The 17,642-nt window shown below is 48.7% G+C and overlaps 1 pseudogene; it reads right to left on the bottom strand.

The window, feature by feature from the left end:
- Positions 1-1,468: 1,468 nt before the first annotated feature.
- The window catches only part of LOC112612865, a 19,061-nt pseudogene continuing 2,887 nt past the window's right edge, over positions 1,469-17,642 (bottom strand).

Genomic DNA, 17,642 nt, shown 5'->3' with positions numbered 1-17,642 from the left:
CACTCCAGCCTGGGTGACAGAGCGAGACTCCATCTCAAAAAAAAAAAAAAAAAAAAAAAAAAAAATCATGTTTTATTCCATCAATGGCATCACCTACAACAGAAGTTGGAAAGCCATTGCCCATGGGCCCAGGTCCAGCTCATGTTTCTTCTTGAACCACCCATGAGCTAGGAACGGTTATTACATTTTTGTTTGTTCTCTGTCTCCAATACAATGGGATTTTTTTGTGGTAAAATACACATAACATACAATTTATCGTTATAACTTTTTTTTTTTTTTGAGTCGGAGTCTTGCTCTGTCGCCCAGGCTGGAGTGCAGTGGTGCGATATCGGCTCACTGCAAGCTCTGCCTCCCGGGTTCATGCTATTCTCCTGCCTCAGCCTCCCAAGTAGCTGAGACTACAGGCGCCCACCACCACGCCCAGCTAATTTTTTGTATTTTTTTTTTTTTAGTAGAGATGGGGTTTCACCGTGTTAGCCAGGATGGTCTCGATCTCCTGACCTTGTGATCCGTCTGCCTCAGCCTCCCAAAGTGCTAGGGTTATAGGCTTGAGCCGCCATGCCCGGCCTTTTTTTATTTTTGAAACAGGGTCTTGCTTTGTTGCCCAAGCTAGTCTCAGACTCCTGGCTTCAAGTAATCCTCCCACCTTGGACTCCCCCGTAGCTAAGGCTACAGGTATGCACCATCTTGTTCCATTTTAACCATTGCTTTTGTTTGTTTCTTTGTTTCAGAGTCTCACTCTGTTGTCCAGGCTGGAGTACAGTGGCTTGATCTTGGCTCACTGCAACCTCCACCTCCCGGGTTCAAACAATTCTCCTGCCTCAGCCTCCCAAGTAGCTGGAATTACAGGCGTGCACCACCACGCCCAGCTAATTTTTTGTATTTTTAGTAGAGATGGGATTTCACCATGTTGGCCAGGCTGGTCTCAAACTCCCGACCTCAAGTGATCTGCCCACCTCAGCCTCCCAAAGTGCCAGGATTACAAGTGTGAGCCACCATGCCCGGCCTATTTTAACCATTTTTCAGTGCACAATTCTGTGGCAATAAGCACATTTGTGTTGTTGGGTAGCCACCACCGCCATCCATCTCCAGAACTTTCTCCTCTTTCCAAATTGAAACTCCATCCCCATGAAACACTCACTCCCTATCCCCTTCCCCAGCCCCTGGCTCCCTCCGTCCTACTTTCTGTCTCTATGGATCTGACGACTCTAGGGACCTCCTAGGACTGGAATCACATAGTGTTTGTCCTTTTGTATCTGCTTATTTCACTGAGCATAATATCCCCAAGGTTCATCCATGCTGTAGCCTGAGTCAGAACTGTTTTCCTTTTCATGGCTGCATCATATTCCCTTCTGTGGATGAACCACGTTGTGTTTATCCATTCACCCATCGATGGACACGGGTTGCTTTTCGGCTTTTGTTTCGTTTTTTGTTTGTTTTTGTTCATATCTTTTGTTAATTCATACAGTTACTTGTGTTCTGGTTTGTTGAAGCAGTAAGTCAGACAACATTTGCCATAATCATGTCTGTCAAAGTGGCTTGCCATAAACACTCCAGCACCACATTCATCAGAAGGGCACCCTGGACAAAGGGCACCCTGGACAAAGGCGACTAATTTTGCCATTCTCATCCACCTTATAATATTTCAGGACAGCCAGCTTCACCTTCTTTCTCTTGTGCTTATTCTTCTTGCATGTAAGACTTCTTCTTCTGGCCGGCCGCAGTGGCTCATGCCTGTAATCCCAGCTCTTTGGGAGGCCGAGGCAGGTGGATCACGAGGTCAGGAGTTCGAGACCAGCCTGGCCAACATGGTGAAACCCCGTCTTTACTAAAAATACAAAAAATTAGCTGGGCATGGTGGCGCGTGCCTGTAATCCCAGCTACTCGGGAGGCTGAGGCAGGAGAATTGCTTGAACCGGGACCTGGGAGGCAGAGGTTGCAGTGAGCCAAGATGGCACCACTACACTCCAGCCTGAGCTACAGAGCGAGACTCCATAAAAAAAAAAAAAAAAAAAAAAAAGACTTCTTCTTCCTTTCCTTAGCACCACCACGAATTCTCAACACAAGAGGAGACTCCTTTTGAATGTTGTAGTCAGACAAAGTACATCCATCTTCCAGTTGTTTACCAGTAAAGATCAGTCTTTGCTGATTAGGAGGAATTCCTTCCTTATCCCGGATCTTGGCCCTTCCATCTTCTACCGTATCCGAGGGTTCAGCCTCGAGGGTGATGGTCTTCCCTGTAAGGGTTTTCAGGAAAAATCTGCATTTTGGTGGCGGCTCCGCTGCAGACAGCGGATCGAAAAGGTTTTGGGGTTTTGTTTTGTTTTTTGTTTTTTGCAGATGGAGTTGTGCTCTCATCACCCAGGCTGGAGTACAAGTGGCACGATCTCGGCTCACTGCAACCTCCGACTCCCAGGTTCAAGCGATTCTCCTGCCTCAGCCTCCCGAGTAGCCAGGATTCCAGGCGCCCACCACCACACCTGGGTAATTTTTTTTTTTTTTCAGTAGAGATGGGGTTTCGCCATGTTGGCCAGGCTGGTCTCAAACTCCTGACCTCAGGTGATCTGCCCACCTCGGCCTCCCAAAGTCCTGGGATTACAGGTATGAGCCAGTGTGCCTGGCCTGCTTCTGCCTTTTGGCTATTGTGAATAATGCTGCTATGAACATAGATGTGCAAATATCTGTTTGCAGTTCCTGCTTTCAATTCTTCTGGGCATATGCCCAGGAGTAGCACTGCCTGATCATATGGTAATTCTATGTTTAACTTTTTGAGGCACTGCCAATTTTCACATTTTTAAACCATAGGGAAAAAAAGTTGTTTTTTGTTTTGTTTTTCTTTTAAAGACAAAATCTGGGCCGGGCGCGGTGGCTCATGCCTGTAATCCCAGCACTTTGGGAGGCCTAGATGGGCGGATCACGAGGTAAGGAGATCGGGACCATCCTGGCTAACACCGTGAAACCCTGTCTCTACTAAAAAAAAAAATACAAAATAAATTAGCTGGGCGTGGCGGTGGGTGCCTGTAGTCCCAGCTCCTCAGGAGGCTGAGGCAGGAGAATGGCGTGAACCCGGGAGGCAGAGCTTGCCGTGAGCCGAGATCGCGCCACTGCACTCCAGCCTGGGTGACAGAGCGAGACTCCGTCTCAAAATAATAATAATAACAATAACAATAATAATAAATGAAATACAAACAAAACTAACTTATGCTGTTGGAAATGAGGGTGGAAGTGTCTGGGGAATCAGAGACAGTGGTGATAAAAGAGTACCAGGAGGGCCCCTGGTGAGGGGGGAGTTCTGTAAACATTTTGAGCTATAACTCTCATTTGCACAATTTTCTCTATGTATTTATATATCAGTCAACATGATGCATGTATATTAAATCCCTGTATAAATACAAGGGTGCACACAGGTTCAAAGTGCAGGCAATATTTATTGAGCAACTACTATGTTCCACATACTGTGTTAAACACCGTGCATACAGTAGGAAGCAGAGGGATGCTGCCCTTCCCTGGGATGAGTTGGGCCTTGACAGTCAGGGGAAGGCAGATACCAACAGAACAGCAATAAAAAGGCCGGGTGTTGGCCGGGTGCGGTGGCTCAAGCCTGTAATCCCAGCACTTTGGGAGGCCGAGACGGGCGGATCACGAGGTCAGGAGATCGAGACCATCCTGGCTAACACAGTGAAACCCCGTCTCTACTAAAAATACAAAAACTTAGCCGGGCGAGGTGGCAGGCGCCTGTAGTCCCAGCTACTCGGGAGGCTGAGGCAGGAGAATGGCGTGAACCCGGGAGGTGGAGCTTACAGTGAGCTGAGATCCGGCCACTGCACTCCAGCCTGGGTGACAGAGCGAGACTCTGTCTCAAAAAAAAAAAAAAAAAAAAAAGGCCGGGTGCTAGGCCGGGCACGGTGGCTCACACCTTGTAATCCCAGCCCTTTGGGAGGCTGAGGCAGGCGGATCACCTGAGGTCGGGAGTTCAAGACCAGCCTGACCAACATGGAGAGACCCCCTTCTCTACTAAAAATACAAAATCAGCCAGGCGTGGTGGTGCACCAGGTGGGTAGCTGTAATCCCAATTACTCGGGACGCTGAGGCAGGAGAATTGCTTGAACCCGGGAGGCGGAGATTGTGGTGAGCCAAGGTCACGCCATTGCTTTCCAGCCTGGGCAACAAAAGCAAAACTCCATCTCAAAAAAAAAAAAAAAAAAAGTCCAGGCGCTGTGGCTCACACCTGTAATCTCAGTGCTTTAGAAGACCAAGGTGGGTGGATTGGTTGAGCCCAGGAATTCAAGACCAGCCTGGCCAACACAGTGAGACCCCCTTCTGTACAAAACATAAGAAAACATTAGGCAGGCATGGTGGTGCCTTTCTGTAGTACCAGCTACTCAGGAGGCTGAGGCAGAAGGACCGCTTGAGTCCAGGAGTTGGAGGCTGCAGTGAGCTATGATTGCACCACTGCATTCCAGCCTGGACAACAGAGCAAGACCTCATCTCTAAAAAAAAACAAAAAACAAAAAAACAAGAACAAACACCAATAGAATGCTCAATCAGCCATCAGCCTCAAGGACCACTCCATCTCCCAAGGAGAGGAACCCATTTCCATGAGAACCTCTGACCTAACAATCAGCCCCGCATAGGGGAATCCAGAAGGTATTTTGGGGGGAGGAAAAGATGTCTGAGGGGAGGGTGGAGGATGCACAAGGGTTAAACAGGAGAGGCAGTTAGGGAGGGCCTTCTGGTGGAGGGAGAGGACTGTGTGTTCCAAGGCCCCGAGGCAGAATGGAGTGTGTGCATTTAGAGGAACTGAAAGCAAATTTGTGGGACGGGGAATCTGGGGGGGAAAAGTGAATTCCACAGGCTGCCTGTCTCTTCTGGTCCTAGCAGGAACTTTCAAGTCCATTTTTGTCCCGATATTTCCGCATGCTCAAGTCCCAGCTCATCCTGCCTCCTTGAAGACATGACTTCTATCTCTTCTTGAGCTACTCTTTGACACACCCTGGACAAAGGGTAGCTTGGAAAGAGACAGAAACCATGTTATTGCCAGGTGCAGTGGCTCACACCTGTCATCCTTGTGCTTTGGGAGGCTGAGACAGGAGGATCGCTTGAGGCCAGCAGCTCGAGACCAGCCTGGACAACATAACAAGACCCCATCTCTACAAAGATAAAAGGGGAAAAGCCAGGCTCAGTGGTTCATGCCTGTAATCCCAGCAGTTTGGGAGGCCAAAGTGGGCAGATCACCTGAGGTCAGAAGTTCAAGACCGGCCTGGCCAACACAGTGAAACCCCATCTCTACTAAAAAAAAAATACAGGCCGGGCGCGGTGGCTCAAGCCTGTAATCCCAGCACTTTGGGAGGCCGAGACGGGCGGATCACGAAGTCAGGAGATCGAGACCATCCTGGCTAACACGGTGAAACCTCGTCTCTACTAAAAATACAAAAAACTAGCCGGGCGAGGTGGCGGGCGCCTGTAGTCCCAGCTACTCGGGAGGCTGAGGCAGGAGAATGCCGTGAACCCGGGAGGCGGAGCTTGCAGTGAGCTGAGATCCGGCCACTGCACTCCAGCCTGGGCGACAGAGCGAGACTTCGTCTCAAAAAAAAAAGAAATAAAAAAATACAAAAAAAATTAGCCGGGCGTGGCGGTGGGTGCCTGTAGTCCTAGCTCCTCAGGAGGCTGAGGCAGGAGAATGGCGTGAACCCGGGAGGTGGAGGTTTCAGTGAGCTGAGATTGTAACACTGCACTCCAGCCTGGGTGACAGAGTGAGCCTCAGTCTAAATAAATAAATAAATAAATATTGAGGAAAAAAATTAGCTGGGTGTGGTGGTCCATGCTGGTAGTCCCAGCTACTGAGGAGGCTGGGGTGTGAGGATCACTTGAGCCCAGAAGGGCTGAGACTGCAGTAAGCATCACTGCACTCCAGCCTGGACAACAAAGCAAGATCCCGTCTCAAAAAAAAAGAAAAAGAAAAATCATTTTTTGAGAGCTCTGATTTTCAAATCCTTTGGTCTCAGAACTCTTTGGGTAAAACCTTTTGAGGGACACAAAAGAAGTGGGCAGCTGTGATTACAGATTGAGGAGAAAGCAGAAAGCAGGCTAGACGTGGAACCCCTGGGGTTCCCTAGGAACCCAGTTTGAAAATTCTTGGTTCTGTAGCAGGAAAAGGCAATATGTCCCTTAATTCTCCTCTAAAACATAAAATCCTTTAACTTCCTCTGATTTCTACCAGTAAAACTGAGCTCTACTGACCTCAATTTTGTACCTAATGCTATCTAATACAATCCCAGCAACAGTGATTTTTGAAAAATCCATTTTGTTGATGTGTAATTTACATACAGTAGAATGTGCCTATCTTATGTGTTTGGGTTGATGCATTGTTTTTCTTTTTCAACTTAAAAAAAATTTTTTTTGAGACAGGGTCTCACTCTGTTGCCCAGGCTGGCGTGAAGTGACACAATCTCGGTTCACTGCAACCTTCACCTCCCGGGTTCAAGCGATTCTCCTGCCTCATCCTCCTGAGTCTCTGGGACCACAGGCATGCGCCACTACACCCAGCTAATTTTTGTATTTTTAGTAGAGACAGGTTTTCGCCATGTTGACCAGGCTGGTCTCGAACTCTCCATCCCAAGTAATCTACCCACTTCGGCCTCCCAAAGTGCTGGAACCACAGGCACACACCACCACGCCCAACTAATTTTTGTATTTTTCGTAGAGATGGGGTTTCATCATGTTGCCCAGGTTAGTCTCAAGTTCCTGGCCTCAAGTGATCCGCCTGCCTCGGCCTCCCAAAGTGCTGGAATTACAGGCATGAGCCACCATGCCCAGCCCTCTTTATCAACTTTTATTTTTTATTATTATTATTTTTATTTTTATTTTTATTTTTATTTTTTTTTTTGAGACGGAGTCTTGCTCTGTTGCCCAGGCTGGAGTGCAGTGGCGCAATCTCGGCTCACTGCAAGCTCCGCCTCCCAGGTTCATGCCATTCTCCTGCCTCAGCCTCCCGAGTAGCTGGGACTACAGGCGCCCGCTGCTGCGCCCGGCTAATTTTTTCTATTTTAGTAGAGACGGGGTTTCACCATGGTCTCGATCTCCTGACCTTGTGATCCACCCGCCTCGGCCTCCCAAAGTGCGGGGATTACAGGCGTGAGCCACCGCGCCCGGCCTTGTTTTTATTTTTCAAGACAGAATCTCTCTCTGTTGCCCAGGCTGGAGTGCAGAGGTGTGATCTCGGCTCACTGCAACCTCCACCTCCCGAGTTCAAGTGATTCTCATGCCTCAGCCTCCCAAGTAGCTGGGATTACAGGCGCCCGCCACCACACCCAGCTAATTTTTGTATTTTTAGTAGAGACAGGGTTTCACCGTGTTGCCCAGGCTGATCTCAAACTCCTGGCCTCAAAGCGATCTGCCCACCTTGGCCTCCCAAAGTGCTGGGATTACAAGTGAGAGCCGCTGCTCCCGGGACCCTCTTTATCAACTTTTATTTTAGATTCAGGGATACCTGTGCCAGTTTCCTACCTGAGTATATTGCATGATGCTGAGGTTTGTGGTATGAATGATGCTGTCACCGAGATGGTGAGCACAGTACTCAACAGTTAGTTTTTCAACCCTCATGCCCCTTTTTCTCACTCCTCCCTGGTAATCCCCAGTGTCCATTATTGCTGCCTTTATGTCCATGAGTACCTGAAGTTTAGATCCCACTTATAAGTGAGAACCGGCAGTCTTTGGCCTGCTGTTACTGAGTTCGATGCATTTTGACAAATGTGTCTGTGTGCCTGCTGTACATTTTGCTTTTCCCAAGAATTGTTTTCTAAAAATCAGGCTTGATTGAGGTGGCATTTATATGCACTAACATTCTGCACACAGTCTTGTAACCACCACCACCAAATACGTACTTATTTATTTCTTATTATTTTTTAGAGATGCCGTCTCACTCTGTCTCCATCTCCCACGCTGGAGTGCAGTGGTGCCATCAGAGCTCGCTGCATCCTCCAGCTCCTGGGCTCAAGCGATCCTCCTGCCTCAGCCTCCTGAGTAGCTGGGACTACAGGCGCCCACCGCCACCCCCAGTTAATTCAAAAACTTGATTCTTCTTTGTAGAGACAGGGTCTCATAGGTTGCCAGGATCCTTGGTTTTTGACCTCCCAAAGTGCAGAGATTACAGGCTAATTACCACTAATGCCGGGCCAAATACTTGTAATGTAAATTATAGTTAGGCTGGGCGTGGTGGCTCACGCCTGTAACCCAGCACTTTGGGAGGCCAAGGGGGGAGGTTCATCTGAGGTCAGGAGTTCCAGACCAGCCTGGCCAACATGGTGAAACCCCGTCTCAATTAAATATACAAAAATTAGCCGGACATTGTGGCGGATGCCTGTCATCCCAGCTAATCGGGAGCTGAGACAGTAGAATCGCTTGAACCCAGGAGGCAGAGGTTGCAGTGAGCCAAGATCGTACCATTGCACTCCAGCCTGGGCCACAAGAGCGAAACTCCATCTCAAAAAATAATAATAAAATAAATCATAGTTGGAAAAAAGGGGTTTCCTAAAGACCCAAAGGAAATGACCTCTTTTCGGCCGGGCGCGGTGGCTCAAGCCTGTAATCCTGGCACTTTGGGAGGCCGAGACGGGCGGATCACGAGGTCAGGAGATCAAGACCATCCTGGCTAACACGGTGAAACCCCATCTCTACTAAAAAAAAAATAAATAAATAAATACAAAGGAAATGACCTCTTTGTTCCCTGAAGTCACAGAGAGGATTTTTCTGCCCCGCCCCACAACCAGTTTTCCTTGTGAAAATCCGTAACTGCTACCAGCTTGTTCTCCTCTCTGTCACTATACATCTGTCCTCAAAGCCTTATTTGAACAAAGAATTCTTGTATCACTCGGACGCCTAGAAACTGTTGCCGTTCTGTGAAAACGACCTCCAGAGGAAATCCATGCTTCTCATTGGTTGCCTTAAAAAGATGGTAACTTGTTGCCCTGGTGACAATTTGCAATGACAGGTGGCTCTGCCAAATCAGAGAACAACCACACTTGCTTCCCCTCCTGGGTGAAGGATGGCAAATAAAAGTAAAAGCCTTGGCAGCTGTCAGGCCTCTTTACCAAAGAGCTGGAAAGCACTCCCTGGCCCCGTGTATGCAAACACTTCCCATCTACAAATGATCCAGCTTTGGAGTGGGAGTCTAGGCGGCTGCCAGGACCACCGCTTGGCAGAGGACAGGCTGGGGGCTCTGGCCTGACCTCCTGGGGCCAGGCTGTGACTTGGAGCAAGAGATAGCAAGAACCTTGAGGCAGTGAACATCAAAAGAGATTTCCAGGGCTAAACACCCTCAGTTTTTTCTTCCTCTGGCTCACTGCAACCTCCACCTCCCGCGTTCAAGCGATTCTCCTGCCTCAGCCTCCCAAGTAGCTGGGATTACAGGTGCGCGCCACCGTGCCCAGCTAATTTTTGTATTTTTAGTAGGGACGGGGTTTCACCCTGTTGGCCAGGCCAGTCTCGAACTCCTGAGCTCAAGTGATCTGCCTGCCTCAGCCTCCCAAAATGCTGGGATTACAGACGCCAGGCCAAGTATCTTAGTTTAAAAGGTTACAAAGAATATAGATGTGGAAAAAATAAAAGTTTCTTTGCATTACTACTTTCCTGCAAGACATAAGGGGGAGTGGCTTATGAAACAACTCACACCCCCACTAATTGAGGAACTCCAGATGAAAAGGAAGGTGCTGTCGGGCCATCTGGCCACGGTTTCCTGGAATAAAATTGAGCCACCCACCTCCACAAACCCCCAACCTCCAGCACGTACCCCAGGAGTACTCACGCTCCACCTCCCCCTGTGATCGCAACAGCCCTACGCAACATTAGAGGGGAAACCCCACGCTAGGGAAGGCGGGGCCATGGACAAAAGGTCACCAGGGCCCGGCACAGTGGCTCATGCTTATAATTCCAGCTCCTTGGGAGGTCAAGGTGGGAGGACCCACTGAGCTCAAGAGTTCGAGTTCAGCCTGGGCAACACAGAAAAATCCCCGTCTTTATAAAAACTTTTTAAAAAATTAGCTGGGTGTGGTGGCATGCCCATATAATCCCAGCCACTACTTAGGAGGCTGAAGGGGGAGGATCTATTGCTTCAGCCTGGGAGTTTGTGGCTGTAGTGAGCTATGATTGCACCACTGCACTCCAGCCTAAGTGACAGACAGAGACTCTCAAAAAAAAAAAAAAAAAAAAGGCAGGGCACGGTGGCTCATGTCTGTAATCCCAGCACTTTGGGAGGCCAACGCGGGCGGATCACCTGACGTCAGGAGTTCGAGACCAACTTGGCCAACATGGTGAACCCCCGTCTCTACTAAAAATACAAAACTTAGCTGGGCATGATGGTGGGCACCTGTAATCCCAGCTACTCAAGAGGCTGAGGTGGGAGAATTGCTTGAATCTGGGAGGTGGAGGTTGCAGTGAGCTGAGATTGCGCCACTGCACTCCAGCCTGAGTGACAGAGTAAGACTCTGTCTCAAAAAAAAAAAAAAAAAAAAAGTGGGGCGCATTGGTGGCTCACACCTATAATTCCAGCACTTTAGGAAACTGAGGCAGGAGGATTGCTTGAGGCCAGAAATTCAAAAACAGCCTGGGCAATATAGCAAGACCCCATCTCTATGAAAAAAAAAGAAGTCACCTAGGTAGTCTAGATTTCAGAGCCAGAATTTGTCTAATGCCATTGTCTTTACTTTTTGTCTTTTTTTTTTTTTTTTTTTTTTTTTGAGACAGAGTCTCACTCTGTCACTCAGGCTGCAGGGCAGTGGGACAATCTCAGCTCACCGCAACCTCTGCCTCGCAGGCTCAAGTGATTCTCCTAGCTCAGCCTCCTGAGTAGCTGGGATTACAGACATCTGCCACCATTCCCAGCTAATTTTTGTATTTTTAGTAGAGGTGAAGTTTCACGTCTTTGGTCAGGCTGGTCTCCTGAGCTCAGGTGATCCGCCCACCTCGGCCTCCCAAAGTGCTGGGATTAGAGTTGTGAGCCACCACACCTGGCCTGCTCTTCATTCTCTTTTCAGAACTTTCCCAGCTGCCAACAGAGACAGAAACTGAGTCATCTCAGACGGGGATGAAGGAGGCTGACGGTGGGTGGACTACTTGATTAGGAGTTCGAGATTCGCCTAGGCAACATGGCAAAAGCCTGTCTCTGCTACAAATACAAAAATGAGCTGGGTGTGGTGGTGCACGCCTGTAATGCCAGCTGCTTGGGAGGCTGAGGCAGGAGAATCACTTGAACTTGGAAGGCAGAGGTTGCAGTGAGCTGAGATTGTGCCACTGCACTCCAACCTGGGCAACAGGGCGAGACTCTGCCTAAAAAAAAAAAAAGGAAAGGCCTGGTGCGGTGACTCGTGCCTGTAATCCCAGCACTTTGGGAGGCCAAGGCAGGCGGATCATGAGGTCAGGAGATCGAGACCATCCTGACTAACATGGTGAAACCCCGTCTCTACTAAAGATACAAAACATTTGCCAGGCGTGGTGGCGGGCACCTGTAAATTAGCTGGGTGTGGTGGTGCACGCCTGTAATCCCAGCTACTCGGGAGGGTGAGGCAGGAGAATGGCATGAACCCGGGAGGCGGAGCTTGCAGTGAGCTGAGGTCGCGCCACTGCACTCCAACCTAGGCAACAGAGCAAGACTCCATCTCAAAAGAAAAAAAAAAAGAAGAAGAAGAAAAAAAAGAAGGAAATGAAGGACACCCAAAATGGAGCCTCCATATGCCAAGACTTTGTTATCCAGCCCTGGAGACCTCATCTCTGATCACACCAGAGCGGAACCTTCCCATTCTCAGGGCCATTTCCTTACCCAGAAACCTTTTCACAATGTTCTTGGCAGCAGCTGTTGGTCAACTGTGTTTTAAGGTTTTTGAGCAACTTTACAGAAAAGAAAAAGGGAAGCTCCCCTCAATGTCTGGGTCTCCCTCTGGGTGGCCTCTCTTTGGTACCTTACTCATTTCCACGAGATTTCCTTGCCTCATTGACTTACATCACCTCCTTTTCCTGTCTGGGGCCAGGACCCTCCTCTGCAGGTCTCCAGCACTGCTTCCTTTGTCCCTGATTTCTCTGTCAGGACCACTGGCTTCACCATCCCACCACCACTGCTGCTGGCCCAGCCTGCAGCTTTAATTTCCCTGGACCTCATGTTTTTGTTCTTTGTGTCTTTTTGGAGATGAGGTCTTGCTCTGTCACCCAGGCTGGAGTGCAGTGGTGCAATCACACCTCATTGCAGCCTCCACCTCCCAGACTCAAGTGATCCTCCTGCCTCAGCCTCACGAGCAGCTGGGTGTGCACCACCAGGTGCAGCTACATTTTTTGTAGAGGCAGGGGTCTTGCTATATTGCCCAGGCTGGCCTCAAACTCCCAGCTTTAAATGATCCTTTCACCTCAGCCTCCCTGAGTGCTGATATTACCAGCATGAGCCACTGCACCGGTCCTCTCATGTATTTTTATTAGTTAATTAATTAATTTACTTATTTTGAGATGCAGTCTTGCTGTATCCCCCAGGCTGGAGTGCAGTGGTGTGATCTCGGCCCACTACAACCTTCACCCCCGCGGGGTTCAAGTGATTCTCCTGCCTCAGCCTCCCGAGTAGGTGGGATTACAGGCGTGCGCCACCATGCCCGGCTAATTTATTTTTAGTAGTGATGAGGTTTCACCATGTTGGCCAGGCTGGTCTCGAACTCCTGACCTCAGGTGATCCACCGCCCCCCACTCGGCCTCCCAAAGTGCTGGGATTACAGGCGTGAGCTACCGCACCTGGCCTCCCTCATGTATTTTTAAGTGGAACAGGTTCAAGACCACAAATATTTTCTTCTCACTATTTCAATGAGTTACTATTCTAGAATCTCCTGCACACCACAGGAAGGAGAACTCTTACCCTGTAATGCACATAAATACACGAGATCACCACTGTTCTCGCCCAGTAATCAGAATCGTTAATGATAATAATTAGTAATAAGTTTATTTTTACTATATCTAATGGATTAGATAATAATTATTATGGCAATCATTCCTGGGTGTGTAGGGTCCAGCCCCACAAGTTCGGTGGGTTTTTCTTTTTTTTTTTTTTTTTTTTTTTTTTTGAGACAGAGTCTCGCTCTGCCGCTGGGGCTGGAGTGCAGTGGCCGGATCTCAGCTCACTGCAAGCTCCGCCTCCCGGGTTTACGCCATTCTCCTGCCTCAGCCTCCCGAGTAGCTGGAACTACAGGCGCCCACCACCTCGCCCGGCTAGTTTTTTGTATTTTTAGTAGAGACGGGGTTTCACCGTGTTAGCCAGGATGGTCTCTATCTCCTGACCTCGTGATCCGCCCGTCTCGGCCTCCCAAAGTGCTGGGATTACAGGCTTGAGCCACCACGCCCAGCCGTTCGGTGGGTTTTTCTCCCCATGTGTGGAGATGAGAGACTGTAGGAATAAAGACACAAGACAAAAAGATAAAGGAAAAGACAGCTGGGCCCGGGGGACCTCTACCACCAAGACGCGGAGACCGGTAGCGGCCCCGAATGCCAGGCTGCGCTGATATTAATTGGATACAAGACAAAGGGGCAGGGTAAGGAGTGTGAGCCATCTCCAATGATAGGTAAGGTCACGTGTCCACTGGAAAGGGGGCCCTTCCCCGCCTGGCAGCAGCTGAGGCAGAGAGAAAGAGAGGAGAGAGAGAGAAACGGTTTACGCCATTATTTCTGCGTATCAGAGACTTTTAGTACTTTCACTAATTTGCTACTGCTGTTTAAAAGGCAGAGCCAGGTGTACAGGATGGCTGAGCCGTTAGATCCTGTGGCACAAATTGCTGAAGTGGGAATTGGGGTGAAGGTTGAATGGATTGGACTGCGAAAGCTCCCGTCTCGCCAGACGTGGGGGTCTGGGAGTTGGGGAATGCCACATTGTTTAGAGGGGCCTAGGGTCGGCCCCTCATCGCGTTTCCCTGATTCTTAAAAGGCCATGAAGGATTACCATCAATATCAAATCTTGAATGGCAGTGAGCAGCCCAGTGAAATCCCTTTCGGCATCTTGGACATAAAGTAGAAGGTGGGGCTTTTGGTTGCTGAAAAATTTGTTGTTGTTGTGTTATGCCCAGACCGTTTGTTCCCCAAAGAAGACCACCAGAGTCCAGAGTCAAAGCCAAGCGGCAAGGATCTTTACTACAAGTTCAAACTTGGTCCCTCCACTCCACAGCATACAAGAGGGCCCCGAACAATGCAAGTGCTTGCTTTTTATAGCCCGATGTAAACAGGATATGTAAAGTTACAGGGGAACAAGGTAATTCTGTCAGTTACAGCATTACAATTGGTTAATATTATACATTTAACATTTTTTATTGGTTCCCGCTGCGTCCTTATTGGAGATTTCCCAGGTGGTGTTTTTCTGAAGTTTGAAAGAAATATGGAGGAATGTGTTTGTGCTGGGCTCAGGAAGTTGGGAGATATATGGGGGATGTGTTTCATTCCTTTCAGTTGCTGTTGTTGTAGTAGTAGTATAGAATGGCGACCTGTACACTGGGGGCAATCTCTTTTTATATGTCGTTTCTGGCCGCATATAAAGCATTGGCCAGAGAATTGCCCAGGCATTCGAACAGAGGCCATAGCTTGTGCCATAATCATTGCTGTATGCAGAGTTCCTCCCACCCCTTCACAGGCTTTAATGTAGGAGGTGAGCATATCACCACCCGGTGGAATTTTGCCTTTGACAGGGCAAATAGCCGCCTGACAATCTGGATTTACTTGTTCATAAGCCGTGAGTTCCACAATAAGTCGTTGGCCGTGGCTATCAGGGATAGCCTTTTCTGCCGTGTCTTAGAGACGAGCAATAAAGTCTGGGTAGGGTTCGTGTTGTCCCTGTCTGACAGCCGTGAAAGATGGGCATACTTTACTATCATCTTGAATCTTGTCCCAAGTATCTAAGCAACATTTTCGCAGTTGTTTGATAACCTCATCATTTGGTATAGTTTGGTATTGAATTGCAGCCCACTGACCCATTCCCAGTAATTGGTCAGCCGTAACATTAACAGGAGGATTGAAGCCCTGATTAAGACGAATGCGTTCCTGGACAGCATCAGCCCACCAAGTCCTGAATTGTAAATATTGAGATTTAGACAAGACTGACTTTGCTAAAATTTCCCAGTCATAGGGCAAGGCACCAAACGTTTATCCTTTGTCAGGGCTTTTTATGTGGAACAGACAAAAGGATAGTTGGTGCCATATTGTTTTACTGATTCCTTGAAATCTTTGAGGAATTTAAAACAAAAACTTTCCCAAGTAGCAGGGCGTATCTGAACCTGACCTGGATGTATGGGGTCAGGTTGAACTACCGCCCGAACAGCTGGAATGCCAGGTACTGGGTGTGTCCCAGCGGCAGGCAATTGTGGAGCCTGATTATTTCCCTGAGCAGCCTGATTGTCGGGCTGAGGGGCTTGATTATCAGCCTTTTGATCTTGAAGAGTTGCAGGGGCAGCCGCCTGTTGAGCAGGATCGACAATGGGCTGTCGGTGATTTTGTGCTGCTGAGGTGGCAGGTACTGGAGGTTGTAAAATTACAGGAAATTGCCAGGCTTTGGGATCCCCGTATTCCCTTGCCTGAGCTATAGCCCTCATAAGTGGAGTATGTACTTGTTCTCAGGGATGTATGTAACTTGTTGCCTATGAGTGGCAATCGTAGTGTTGGTAACAGTAGTAGCGACCAGACCAGGAGCAGAAAAAAGGTGAGAATTTTGAATAGAGGGAGAGTTGAGAAGCTGAAAGCCAGGATGAGACCAGATTACCTGCTGAACAGGTCTTTTATGGGCCTGAAAGCCAGGCTGCCACAACAACTGTGGACCAGGCTTCAAGGGAGCCTGTGACTGTAACTGAGTCTGAGTAGAAGGATAAGAGCCAGGCCTCAAGGGAACCTGTGACTCTAGCTGAGTCTGATTAGGAGGAAAATAACCAGGTTTCAAGGGAGCCTGTGACTCTAGCCGAGTCTGAGTAGTAGGAAAGGAACCAGGCTGTGGAGGGATAGGGTTGAAAGTCTCGTTACCAGGCCAAGAATTGAAAGCCTCCTGTACGGACTGTTCAGATATCGGAGCCTCTGTACTGAGCTGCATGGAAATATAATTTATAGCCTCATTTTCAGGCTGCCTGATCTCATCCGCTGTCTCCATAGCAGCAGCATTGAGAGGGTGAGGAGAGGCAGGAGGGTCTGGCCACAATGGCTGTTGATATGTTTCAGCTGAGTTTTGCTGGTTGGGGGAAATAAGCTCATTCAGGTCAGTTAAAAGATCATCATAAAGCAGCAACGGGGTTGCGGTAGCCTCTGGCATAGGTGGTGGCGGCGGTGGCATGTCAGACTGGAAGTCCGCCTGTGAAATTATGGTTTCAGTTTGTGTAGTATCCTCAGGGGAAAGAGAACTGAGCACTTCCTCAACCTCATCAGAGGAGAGGAGAGGGATTGGTCTCCATTTTGTCCTCCTAAGTCTGTAAGGAGTCTAAGACAGAGTGAACCGAAGTCCCGATTGACCAAACGGTGGGTGGAACAAAATGTCCCCCTTCACGGGCAATTTTGAATTGTTGGCCAATCTCGTCCCAATCTTTACGTTCCAAAGTTCCCTCAGTAGGAAACCAAGGGCAAAGAAGATCTATAACCTCAAATAATTTAATTAACTTTTCAGTAGAAACTTTAACCCCTCCTTCTTTAAGAAGAGTTTTTATAAAATTTAAATAAGCTGAGCACTCAGTATGGCCTGTCCCATGGTGTCCCCAGAATACTCTGAGTGCTCAAGCTTACCACCAAGTTTATTGACCACAATCTTCAGAAATCTCTCATCGAAATCCTCCGCTGAATCCCACACTCAGGGTGCAACTTCACACAGTGAGGGAGTGCCCCACATTGGGCGCCATATGTAGGGTCCAGCCCCACGAGGTCAGTGGGTTTTTCTCCCCATGTGTGGAGATGAGAGATTGTAGAAACAAAGACACAAGACAAAAAAAGAAGAAAAGACAGCTGGGCCCGGGGGACCACTACCACCAAGACGCAGAGACCGGTAGTGGCCCCGAATGCCTGGCTGCGCTGATATTTATTGCATACAAGACAAAGGGACAGGGTAAGGAGGGTGAGCCATCTCCAATGATAGGTAAGGTCACGTGGATCACATGTCCACTGGATAGGGGGCCCTTCCCTGCCTGGCAGCCGAGGCAGAGAGAAAGAGAGGAGAGAGAGAGAGATGGCTTATGTAATTATTTCCGCATATCAGAGACTTTTAGTACTTTCACTAATTTGCTACTGCTATTTAAAAGGCAGAGCCAGGTGTACAGGATGGAACATGAAGGCAGACTAGGAGTGTGACCACTGAAGCACAGCATCACAGGGAGATGGTTAGGCCTCTGCATAACTGCAGGCGGGCCTTACTGATGTCAGGCCTTCCACAAGAGGTGGAGGAGTAGAGTCTTCTCTAAAATCCCCCAGGGAGAGGGAGACTCCCTTTCTTGGTCTGCTAAGTAGCGGGTGTTTTTCCTTGACACTGATGCTACCGCTAGACCATAGTCCGCTTGGCAACAGGTGTCTTCCCAGATGCTGGCATTACCGCTAGACCAAGGAGCCCTCTGGTGACCCTGCCTGGGCATGACAGAAGGCTCACACTCTTTTTTTTTTTTTTTTTTTTTTTTTTT

This window comes from Theropithecus gelada, chromosome 19, assembly GCF_003255815.1.
Source record: "Theropithecus gelada isolate Dixy chromosome 19, Tgel_1.0, whole genome shotgun sequence".
Lineage (NCBI taxonomy): Eukaryota > Metazoa > Chordata > Mammalia > Primates > Cercopithecidae > Theropithecus > Theropithecus gelada.
Note: the sequence above shows the minus strand (reverse complement) of the source record. Positions and strands in the feature narration are given on the sequence as shown.